The sequence below is a fragment of the Coregonus clupeaformis genome, chromosome 10 (genome assembly GCF_020615455.1).
Source record: "Coregonus clupeaformis isolate EN_2021a chromosome 10, ASM2061545v1, whole genome shotgun sequence".
In the NCBI taxonomy this organism is placed as follows: domain Eukaryota; kingdom Metazoa; phylum Chordata; class Actinopteri; order Salmoniformes; family Salmonidae; genus Coregonus; species Coregonus clupeaformis.
Window position 1 is genome coordinate 61,271,703 of NC_059201.1, and position 11,365 is coordinate 61,283,067.

An 11,365-nucleotide genomic window follows, 5' to 3' on the forward strand; every position below is an offset into this window, starting at 1 on the left:
GTTTTTCAACAGGACAATGACCCAACACACCTCCAGGCTGTGTACGGGCTATTTTACCAAGAAGGAGAGTGATGGAGTGCTGCATCAGATGACCTGGCCTCCACAATCCCCCGACCTCAACCAAATTGAGATGGTTTGGGATGAGTCGGACCGCAGAGTTAAGGAAAAGCAGCCAACAAGTGCTCAGCATATGTGGGAACTCCTTCAAGACTGTTGGAAAAGCATTCCAGGTGAAGATGGTTGAGAGAATGCCAAGAGTGTGCAGAGCTGTCGTCAAGGCAAAGGGTGGCTATTTGAAGTATATTTTGATTTGTTTAACACTTATTTGGTTACTACATGATTCCATATGTGTTATTTCATAGATTTGATGTATTCACTATTATTCTACAATGTAGAAAATAGTAAAAATAAAGAAAAACCCTTGAATGAGTAAGTGTTCTAAAACTTTTGACCGGTAGTGTATATTTTAAATAATATTTGTACTTTTTGGGGGGACCAATAACAAGTGTTTTTTGTTTTACCAATCACAAGTGGGGTGCCACCCCTAATGCCGTAATCGGCAGGCCGCCGCTGGTCGAAGTGTCATTTTTATTTATACAGTGCATTCACAGTATTTTGTACACACATCCAGATACTCAGCTCGTTTACGTGGTGACTTTTTTAGGAATGGGAACGATTCTCTGAATGTTTATTTGTATGGCTGTGGACAAGTCGAGGTTATCAAGACAGTAGCCTATTACGCCCAGTCTTAAAGGTAGATTCAACTAAATGCATTGCCACGAACAGCACCCCAGCCAGGGCACCAAACCAGCAGAGAAGTTGAGCCTCATGCTTCAACGCTCTCAGATGTTGCGGAATTTGACCCACTATGCTATATACTTTCTGCATCTACGTCATATCGCTGAGTCTACCTTTAAATCGTTCGATAACAAAAGTAGGCTGTAATCATCGGAGTATAAAACTATTGACTATAAAAGTGCTGTTGTCTGTCGATTTATACAGCTTCTGCCATAAAGGCAGGTCCAAGGCAGGTTGGAATCATTTGCATACAGGAAGGGACCAGGGAATCTGGTCACAATACAGACGAAATGGGCAGATAAGACATTTTATTACCATGTGTAGACGCAACAAATCTCGATCAGATAGTGATTGGATCATCTTAATCAGATGACGACATCCACTTGTTAATGCAAGGTGTAACCAGTGAAACGTTGACCTTTATTTAACTAGGCAAGTCAGTTGAGAACAAATTCTTATTTACAATGACGGCCTACCCCGGCCAAACCCTCCCCTAACCCAGACAACGCTGGGCCAATTGTGCGCTGCCCTATGGGACTCCCGATCACTGCCGGTTGTGATACAGCCCGGGATTGTGACGCAGTGCCCACGTTTTCAGACATGCATCTACACTGCAACGCAGTGCCTTAGACCGCTGCGCCACTCGTCCTATTGACTTATGGCATCAATATGTCGCTTAAAGTAAATAAATAAATATACGGTTTAAAGAATATCTCTCAAATAGTTTGCATATAGGGAGGGACCAGGAAAACTGGTCACAATCTGGACACAGTGGACGAATATGATACTTATTTTATGTGTAGATGCATGTCTGAAAACGTGGGCACAATCAGAATGTGGACAAGATCAGGACAAAGGACACATGTTAAAACCAGGTTTAAATGGAGCTTAAGACATTAGGAACCATACTTGGATAATGAGTAACCTTGCCTGAGACCTGAAGGCTTGTGTTTGCTCCTCAAGTGAATGCCTAGGCTTTAGCTCGGCGAGCTAACACAGTCTTGTGGCACACAGGAGATTCAAACTCAATCAGTCACATCAGAGTTTGTGACTGGATGTTTTTTGTTGTTGTTGTTGCAGTACATGTAAGATAACCTTGTGTCTGTCGGTCCAACCCAAAGGGATCCAACCTTTTGATTAAGTCAGGTGTTACCACAACGCTACACCGTCATTTATACCTATACCCTCTTGCTTCGGGATATGAAATCCCTAAAGATTGGAGTGGTAACATACTGATGCCACTATCCCACTGACACTCACTGACAACAATTCAACAACAGATCTGACTGCAGTCCAGGCGCGACTTGAACCCGCAACCTTAAATCTATCAGTCTAGGTAGGTCCTATGCCAAGAGGTCTAAACTTCTTTCGGGAACACTTTTAGGTATATAACAAATTATTCATATAAAATAGCCTAACACAAAGTCATGCAGCATGCAGTTTCAGAAAAAGTCACTACATGTTGCTATATATAATGCTATGTGGTGCTTTTGACCACCCCTGCTTCTCTCTATGCTGCCCTCTTGTGAAAGACAATTGGTAGACCAAATTTCTCCTCAAAGCAACTCACCCTCACAACTAATCAAAACATAAGGCTAAAGAAGACCTTTCCCTAGACCGTATATTATGATCATTATAAGGAAGCTGGTGAAATCAATGTGTTTATAGTTGAACATTTTGGTGGCTGCACTATAGCCAACTTGAAAGCCATTTAGAGTAGCCTAACTTGCAAGGAATATCCTAGCTAACCTTACAGCACAGTGGCAAATAATATTCAAGGTTGAAAGCGAGCAGATCTATGCATTCAGCAGTTTGATGAGTATGCTTCATGAACACTATGCTACGTGATAAAGGTGTACGCTAGATGCCTAGAAAAGCCACGAGATCCGTATGTGTCGATGTTCCGTTAGTTGTGTGTTTCTAGGCAGAAAAGGCTGGCTGACAGTACACGGAATGATGTTCCCCTACTGCAATGACGATTCACAGGTGGCTAGCTAATAAACGTGTCAACAAACAAGACGTCACACGGAGCCCCAAAGTGATTGGCTCTGAAATCGCAGTTGCTATGCGGGTTATTGAATGGAAATGGGCACGTTCGAGCGGATACATGTTGTCTGCCTTTCCAAGTGTGTTGCATTATGGGTATAAAATTGTCCGATTTGCGCCTGCATATCGAATGCATGAACTTTACAAAAATCATGTGATCAAAGGTCATGCAGTTTTTGAAGAAGCCCACTCATCACGTGACGTCCATGGACGTTGAATTATTGGCAATATCAGGTCTGTCCTGGCCACTATTTCGCCCAAATATAGTCATCCCATGTTTAGTCCATCCCTTTTGGTCCAAATTTAGCCAAAGATTAGCCTGACTGCTAGCTTGCGGTATTGAAAACATGAGATCCACAATAATAACAATATATTGCATACCCTATATTGATTGAATTACGGTGGCTTCATGGAAATATCCACAACATGTTCATAAAATATATATTTTTGTTGATGACATGTAACTTGTCAAGTTGTCAGATGTTCTGACATAGGCATAATATGACTGAAAACGGCCTGTAATTTTATGGGTGCATAACAACTGAATTTATAACAATTTGAAATCGATATTTTAACTACCATTTGAACTGCACTGACCTGCTTAGGGTGTCAGCTTCTCATCAGGGAAATATTGCCATCTACTGCTCCATGAAAATGTGTCTACTGCAGCATGAATGGCATTTAAACAAGAGGGAATCAAATCAAATGGAAATAATTTGTAATGCATTTCATTATTATTGGTTGAATGTGTTAATGTGTGTTTAATGTGAATCCATTTATTGATCTTGAATCGCATCGCAATGTCTGCATATGATTCCAAATCCGCCAGTTGAGAAACGCATTCTCATTTCCGCTAAGGATCTCTGTCTACCAGCAGCAAAACGAATTTCTTCATTTGATCCTCGTTAGTTTTCGTAGGTATGGGTGTCATGGCAACAAAATCAATAAACGCTAACGTCCATACCCTAAATGGAGAGCGAATTACGAGGTAACTGGAGTGAGGAGCTGGTAGGAGCCGGTCGGTGCGAGTTAATAATTTAAACTGGACATTTGGTCACATGTAGAAGTGAGGCAGTCTTTATATCATTAAATATGCACTTAGTCGTGATATTTTGTATTTGTACTCTTGAATGTTACACTGTATGAGACCTACTTTTTCTTTGCCAGGGGGGTTTAAATCGTCGCGGGAAAAGATGGGGAAATGTCACGGGTAGGTGCACTGCACTTGGGTATGCTTGTCCGAGCATACGTGCCCTGTCATAAACTAGCTAGCTCATAAGAGGGGCTTAATATGGCGCTGAGAGGGAATCAGGTTGGCTAGTTAAATGTACCTACTGTTGGTGCGCCAGCACGCACTTTTCTGCCGTGATACATTTCATTACTGCACCATTTGTATTAGTTAGTTAGTGAGTCAAACATGTTTTCATTGAGCAAAATCATGAAACGGGTCCACATTTTATTTAAACGTTCACCCCCTCTCTGTGTGCATGTGTCTGTGAGCACCCTCAGTGACAAAGTTAAACTAGTGCCTTCAGAAAGTATTCAGACCCCTTTACTTTTTCCACATTTAGTTACGTTACAGCCTTATTCTAAAATTGATTAAATAAAACATTTTCCACAGCAATCTACATACAATACCCCATAATGACAAAGCGAAAACAGGTTTTTAGAAATGTTAACTAATTTATTTAAAATAAAACACAGAAATACCTTATTTACATAAGTATTCAGACCCTTTGTTATGAGACTTAAATTGAGCTCAGGTGCGTCATGTTTCCATTGATCGTCCTTGAGATGTTTCTACAACTTGATTGGAGGCCACCTGTGGTAAATTCAATTGATTGGACATGATTTGGAAAGGCACACACCTGTCTATATAAGGTCCCACAGTTGACAGTGCATGTCAGAGCAAAAACCAAGCCATGAGATCGAAGGAATTGTCCGTAGAGCTCCAAGACAGAATTGTGTCAAGGCACTGATCTGGGGAAGGGTTCCAAAAAAATTCTGCAGCATTGAAGGTCCCCAAGAACACAGTGGCCTCCATCATTCTTAAATGGAAGACGTTTGGAACCATCAGGACTCTTCCTAGAGCTGGCCGCCCGGCCAAACTGAGCAATCAGGGGAGAAGGGTCTTGGTCAGGGAGGTGACCAAGGACCCGATGGTCACTCTTACAGAGCTCTAGAGTTCCTCTGTGGAGATGGGAGAACCTTCCAGAAGGACAACCATCTCCGCAGCACTCCACCAATCAGGCCTTTATGGTAGAGTGGCCAGACGGAAGCCACTCCTCAGTAAAAGGCACATGAAAGACCGCTTGGAGTTTTACAAAAGGCACCTAAAGACTCTGACCATGAGAAACAAGATTCTCTGGTCTGATGAAACCAAGATTGAACTCTTTGGCCTGAATGCCAAGCATCACATCTGGATGAAACCTGGCACCATCTCTACGGTGAAGCATGGTGGTGGCAGCATCATGTTGTGGGGATGTTTTTCAGCGGCAGGGACTGGGAAACTAGTCAGGATCGAGAGAAAGATGAACGAGGAAAGTACAGAGAGATTCTTGATGAAAACCTGCTCATGTCCTCAGACTGGGGTGAAGGTTCACCTTCCAACAGGACAACGACCCTAAGCAAACAGCCAAGACAACGCAGGAGTGGCTTCGGATGTCTAAGCATTTAATTGGCTTTTATAAACATCCTTAGACTGCGCTGGAGAGAACCTGTCAGGCTCAGAGGTTTACGTCAATGCAGAATATATAAATTATTGAATGCAGTATAGTACATTCTGATTAAGGGTCTATTTATGGCTGTTTTAACTTTAACTCTCTTCATCAAACGTATGTTATCGTGTGTCACTCAGTGTCAACATACTGTTACCAGATGGAAAAGACCGCTCCCTGACTTTTGTGGCCCATGCCCTGGGGAAGGCTTGTGTTCAGGGACACAGTGGTAAGCAAGGCTGCATTCAACATGTGTTGTCCTGCATTGATGAGTGTCAACTGCAACACTTTTCCATTCATCAGAAGAGTTACATGTTACATAATTGTCTCTTTCTCCAGGGTTAGTGTTTGAAGTCTTCAACTTCATTCCCAGACTCGTGTTTTGAGGATTCTTCTGGGCTACCTGGCTCAGACAGGGAGAGTCCACTACTTATACAGGTGAGTGTACAACAAAGTCTTTAGTGTTGTGATGGCAAGTGTATTTATTTATGCGTGTGTCTAGGTGCTGCGGTCGCTGTGCCAGGCCTGGGCCAACCCCCTCTGGAGCAGCAGCTGAATGTGAGCTGTGCTCTGCTGCTGTGTGGGACTACTGAGCAGGGGCGGTGTGTTCAATAGGGCGATATGGGCGACGCACTGCCAAACGGGAAAAGGAAGGGATTTTTTTTCTAATCAATTATATCACGGCAACAGTAGTTATCAGTGTTGTAATCTAGACGTCTGATCTGCCACAGTGCCACTAAATGTCCAATCAGGCTAAAGTCGTGCTTCAAATGGCCCCCCCTTTTTGGGGGCGATTTCAGTCAGGTTGAAAATCGCCCAGAAGTCTGTCATAGACTCCCATGTAAAATCTATTTTTTTCAAATATCAGAGCTTTCAATACAATCTCTATGGGTTTCTGAGGGCTTGCACTTACGCGCTTTCGTCATACGTAACATATAACCATGAACGTAACTAAGAAAAGAGCGGGTAGCAGCGTCAATCAATTCACTACTTCTATCAAAATGGCTAGGCTTCAGTGCAACTCGATTGTGTCTTTGAAAGAAGTTCCTTTTTGTCGGCGAACAAATGAAGATAAATTGGCAACGAAACAATTAGGACCTCCCAGACCAAATTTAATAATTCAACAGGTTTCTACTAAAGGGGGGAAGTCCTACACCCGAGGATTTTCCAAAAATTGGTACGAACGAAAAACCTGGCTAGCAGGCTGCGATGTAGCTAATGCAGTCTTCTGCTACCCCCTGCTTACTCTTTCACCCTGAAGGCGGCACGGCAGACAGCACCGCTTGGACAGCGACTGGTGTGTAACGGACATGCACCATCTTTCAGGAAAGATTAAGAAACATGAGCTGTCAAAGACCCACATGGATAGCTGTTTGAGATTGTCTGCTTTGGGGAGAGTGAACATTCCCACTCAACTGGATGAGGGATACAGGCTAGCTGTCCGCCGCCACAACGATGAGGTTAGTGTTGATAATCACAAGTTTACTGGAGAACTGAAACTGACAAGGCTGACAAGATAGGACCCTTTTGTCCATTGTTATTGGATAGGAACAGAACTTATAACCAGCTCCTGACCTAAATAGATCTTAGCACAACATTTTACTCAACATATCATATTCCATATTCACTATAACAAATATATTTACTACGACATTAGCAAGAACCGCCACATCCTCAGCCGGCTAATCCAGTGTGTGAAGTTTTGCGGAGTGTTTGAGTTAGCTTTGCAAGGCAAAGATGAAACTGAGGGCTCCACCAACCCTGGTAAGCCAACACTTTTGAGATCAGTCAATAAATGCTTCTGGTATTGACTTATATGCTGCCCCTGTCTTCATGTTGTTGCTGGACATATCTTTTTTAAAATGTGTGTAGGTCACCTAAATCATCAGAAAAATTGCCCCCCCTGAGAATTTTTTCAGGAGCCGCCACTGCTACTGAGTGATGCAGAGCTATAGGAGCTACGCTCAGGGACACCCCCAACACTACGGCACAGTGTTGTCACACTACTTTCTGACCTGTCCGCCTCTGGGTTGTATTCATTTGAGAAAAAAAATTAAAAAATCCTAGGAAAACGACTGAGCATTTTGTTATGGGAAGTGTCCGTGTAGTCCCGCCTTGTTGACGTCCGTTTTCTTCTGTTTGGTGCTTAATGATCACAACCCTCGTGTCCTTGCCCCTGTCAGAGCTGCAGCAGTTCATGCCGGGAGGGATGCAGAGCCACCTGGACAGCAGCGTAGTGTGTGTGAGGGGCATGGTGATGGGGGAGTGTCTCCGCTCCTGCATGTACATCAACAGAGCCAAGCTCAAATTCAAGGTACAGTATGGAACCTTACCCAAGGTTTTGGGTGCATCTCAATAGTCTAAAGTGGCTCACTGTCACTATATTCTGTTCTCCGCTTATACTGATCTGAATTAACTGGACAGGTGAAAACAAATACCATAATGCTTTCACCTATCTGCTGTTCAGATCAGTGCAAATGAAAGAAAGGAGATGGAGGAAGCTACTGTTGAGGTGCACCCCTACAGTAGGCTGACTGCCTTGTTATGAGTTCTGTGTAGGACACAGGGAATGTGTTTCTTTCCCTCAGGATGACCAAGGAGCTGCTCTCACTGATGAGTCCACTGTCTAATGAAGAAACAGAGCCGCTTGATGACAGATTGGATCTTCCTCAAGAGGTCAAAGGGCAGACTGCACCCTCTCAGGCAGTACCAACCCAGGAACGGACCCAGACTCAAGCTGGATAGGTAAGAGATGGCATTATCATAATCAAACCTATAACACTCTAATACCGGTTTTTATACACTACATGTATTAACATAATGTCTGTGAAACTGAAGTTTTATATTTCATTCAAATCATTACAACTTAATGAAGCTTCCCACGGGCACTTAAGAAAGCATGATATAGAGCTCGCCAGCTTGTAGTCCTAAAAAACGGACATGCGTTTGTTCAGACATTCCTATGGGGAAAGAATAGGGTTTTGTGATAAACGCCAAAAATAAGGTCTGAGGTTAACACAGGTTTAGGAGATTTTATACGTTTTGTTCTATGAGATAATCAGTCAGTTAACATGACCTTCATGAATTATGAAGCCTTTATGTGCTTTTTATGATTACATAAATGCTTCAAAATTCACAGTGACTTTGGCTGATAAAGATGATCTCATAACAAAACATATAAGATCTCCTAAGCCTGTGTTTACCACCGATCTTATTTTCGGCATTTATACAAAAACGCCATTCATTTCCCCGTAGGCTTTGTCCAACGAACCATGGCGGTTAGAGCCTACAAAAAGACGCCATTTCCATTTCTCTCTATAGTAGTATTGTATTAACTAGGCTCTATGTCTCTGTCGTGTGTGTGTATATGAACCAGTGATGATTCGCTCACTTCCTACAATAAGTCAGCTAACCAGGAGATGAGCCAAGCCGCCCACCTCGCTACCTCCGAGACTGTCTGGAGGGAAGGGCCGTTGTTATTGGCAGGCCTTAGGGGGCCTGGCCCGCCCTACCGTACCTCCTTGCCCGTCCAAATAAAATATTGAAATACTGATCATTTACAGTGCCTTCAGAAAGTATTCAGACCCCTTGATTTTTTCCACATTTTGTTACATTACAGCCTTATTATAAAAGTGATTAAATTGTTATTTTTTCCTCATCAATCTACACACAATACCCCATAATGACAAAGCAAAAACAGATTTTTAGAAATGTTTGCAAATTTATTAAAAATAAAAACCTGAAATATCACATTTACATAAGTATTCAGACCCTTTACTCAGTACTTTGTTGAAGCACCTTTGGCAGCGATTACAGCATCGAGTCTTCTTGGGAATTATGCTACAAGTTTGGCACACCTGTATTTAGGGAGTTTCTCCCATTATTTTCTGCAGAGCCTCTCAAGCTCTCAGGTTGGATGGGCAGCGTTGCTGCACAGCTATTTTCAGGTCTCCAGAAATGTTCGATCCGGTTGGACCACTCAAAATCATTCAGAGACTTGTCCCGAAGCCACTCCTGCGTTGTCTGGGCTGTGTGCTTAGGGTCGTTGTCCTGTTGGAAGGTGAACATTCGCCCCAGTCTGAGGTCCTGAGCGCTCTGGAGCAGATTTTCATCAAGGAGCTCTCTGAACTTTGCTCCGTTCATCTTTGCCTCGATCCTGACTAGTCTCCCAGTCCCTGCCACTGAAAAAAATCCCCACAGCATGATGCTGCCACCACCATGCTTCACCGTAGGGATTGTGCCAGGTTTCCTCCAGATGTGACGCTTGACATTCAGGCCAAAGAGTTCAATCTTGGTTTCATCAGACCAGAACATCTTGTTTCTCATGGTCTGAGAGTCTTTAGGTGCCTTTTGACAAACTCCAAGCGGGGCTGTCATGTGCCTTTTACTGAGGAGTGGCTTCCGTAAAGGCCTGATTGGTGGAGTGCTGCAGAGATGGTTGTACTTCTGGAAGGTTCTCCCATCTCCACAGAGGAACTCTGGAGCGCTGTCAGAGTGACCATCAGGTTCTTGGTCACCTCCCTGACCAAGGCCCTTCTCCCCCGATTGCTCAGTTTGGCCAGGCGGCCAGCTCTAGGAAGAGTCTTGTTGGTTCCAAACTTCTTCCATTTTAAGAATGATGGAGGCCACTGTGTTCTTGGGGAACTTCAATGCTGCAGACATTTTTTGGATACTCTTCCCCAGATATGTGCCTCGACACAATCCTGTCTCGGAGCTCTACGGACAATTCCTCCGATGCTCCCAATCCAACCTGACAGAGCTTGAGAGGATCTGCAGAGCAGAATGGGAGAAATTCCCCAAATACAGGTTTGCAAAGCTTGAAGCATCATACCCAAGAATACTTGAGGCTGTAGTCACTGCCAAAAGTGCTTCAACAAAGTACTGAGTAAAGGGTCTGAATACTTATGTAAATGTGATCAGTTTTTTATTTTTAATACATTTGCAAAAAAATCTAAAAACCAGTTTTTGCTTTGTCATCATGGGGTATTTTTTATAGATTGATGAGGGGAAAAAACTATTTAATCCATTTTAGAATAAGACTGTAACATAACAAAATGTGGACAAAGACCAGGGGTCTGAATACTTTCCGAATGCATTGTATGTCTCTCCTTGGGTGGGAGATGGACATTTTAAGCTTATCAACAATTGATCCATTCATCCTTCCATCCCTACATCTCTCCCCAGCCTTCCTCTCCTCTGAGGACCCAGTGAGGGTGGAGATCAGTCAGAGAGCTGTTGAGGGACTGGTTAGGAAGAACACTTCTGCAGCCAGTGAGGTGAGCGGTCACACATGGTTTAGATGGTAAATATTTGTCACCATAGCGGTTCATCTTGTAAGCAAAAGGGAATATGTTCCATCTACACTGAACAAAAATATACAGTGGGGGAAAAAAGTATTTAGTCAGCCACCAATTGTGCAAGTTCTCCCACTTAAAAAGATGAGAGAGGCCTGTAATTTTCATCATAGGTACACGTCATAGGTTCTCTTTCGGACTGCCTTTTATATGTAAGGCTCAGATTGTCCACAAGAAGTCACAATGTCCTTCTTCTTAGTTGTCTGTTTACTTTCACTCGTTCTGGAAGTGGTCTTCTGAGGACGGCTAATCAGCCGTGTCGATGAGCCCCTGTGGGGTGATGAGAGCAGTGTAGTAGACGATGGCTTGAAGAGAGTAACAGGATGGTCCAACTTAAATTCACCTTCTTAGATACAGTACTTAGAACAGCTACTCAGCCGTAACATTGATTGTTAGTGGAGGCAACTTTGTCGTTGTCAAGTCTCCTCCCGTTGCTCCCCTCAGGCGCTC

At 43.3% G+C, this 11,365-nt stretch overlaps 1 long non-coding RNA gene across 4 annotated transcripts; it reads left to right on the plus strand.

The window, feature by feature from the left end:
* The first annotated feature begins 3,713 nt into the window (after positions 1 to 3,713).
* On the plus strand, positions 3,714 to 11,130 carry LOC121576046. 4 transcript variants are annotated; one of them, XR_006002416.1, is made up of 7 exons: positions 3,714 to 3,910; positions 4,012 to 4,054; positions 5,702 to 5,790; positions 5,901 to 5,999; positions 7,745 to 7,875; positions 8,150 to 8,306; positions 10,746 to 11,130. It is a non-coding gene; the product is annotated as an uncharacterized LOC121576046 (long non-coding RNA). The 4 variants fall into 4 exon arrangements; XR_006002417.1 differs by having other exon boundaries at positions 5,722 to 5,790; XR_006002415.1 differs by having other exon boundaries at positions 3,714 to 3,832.
* Positions 11,131 to 11,365: the final 235 nt, after the last annotated feature.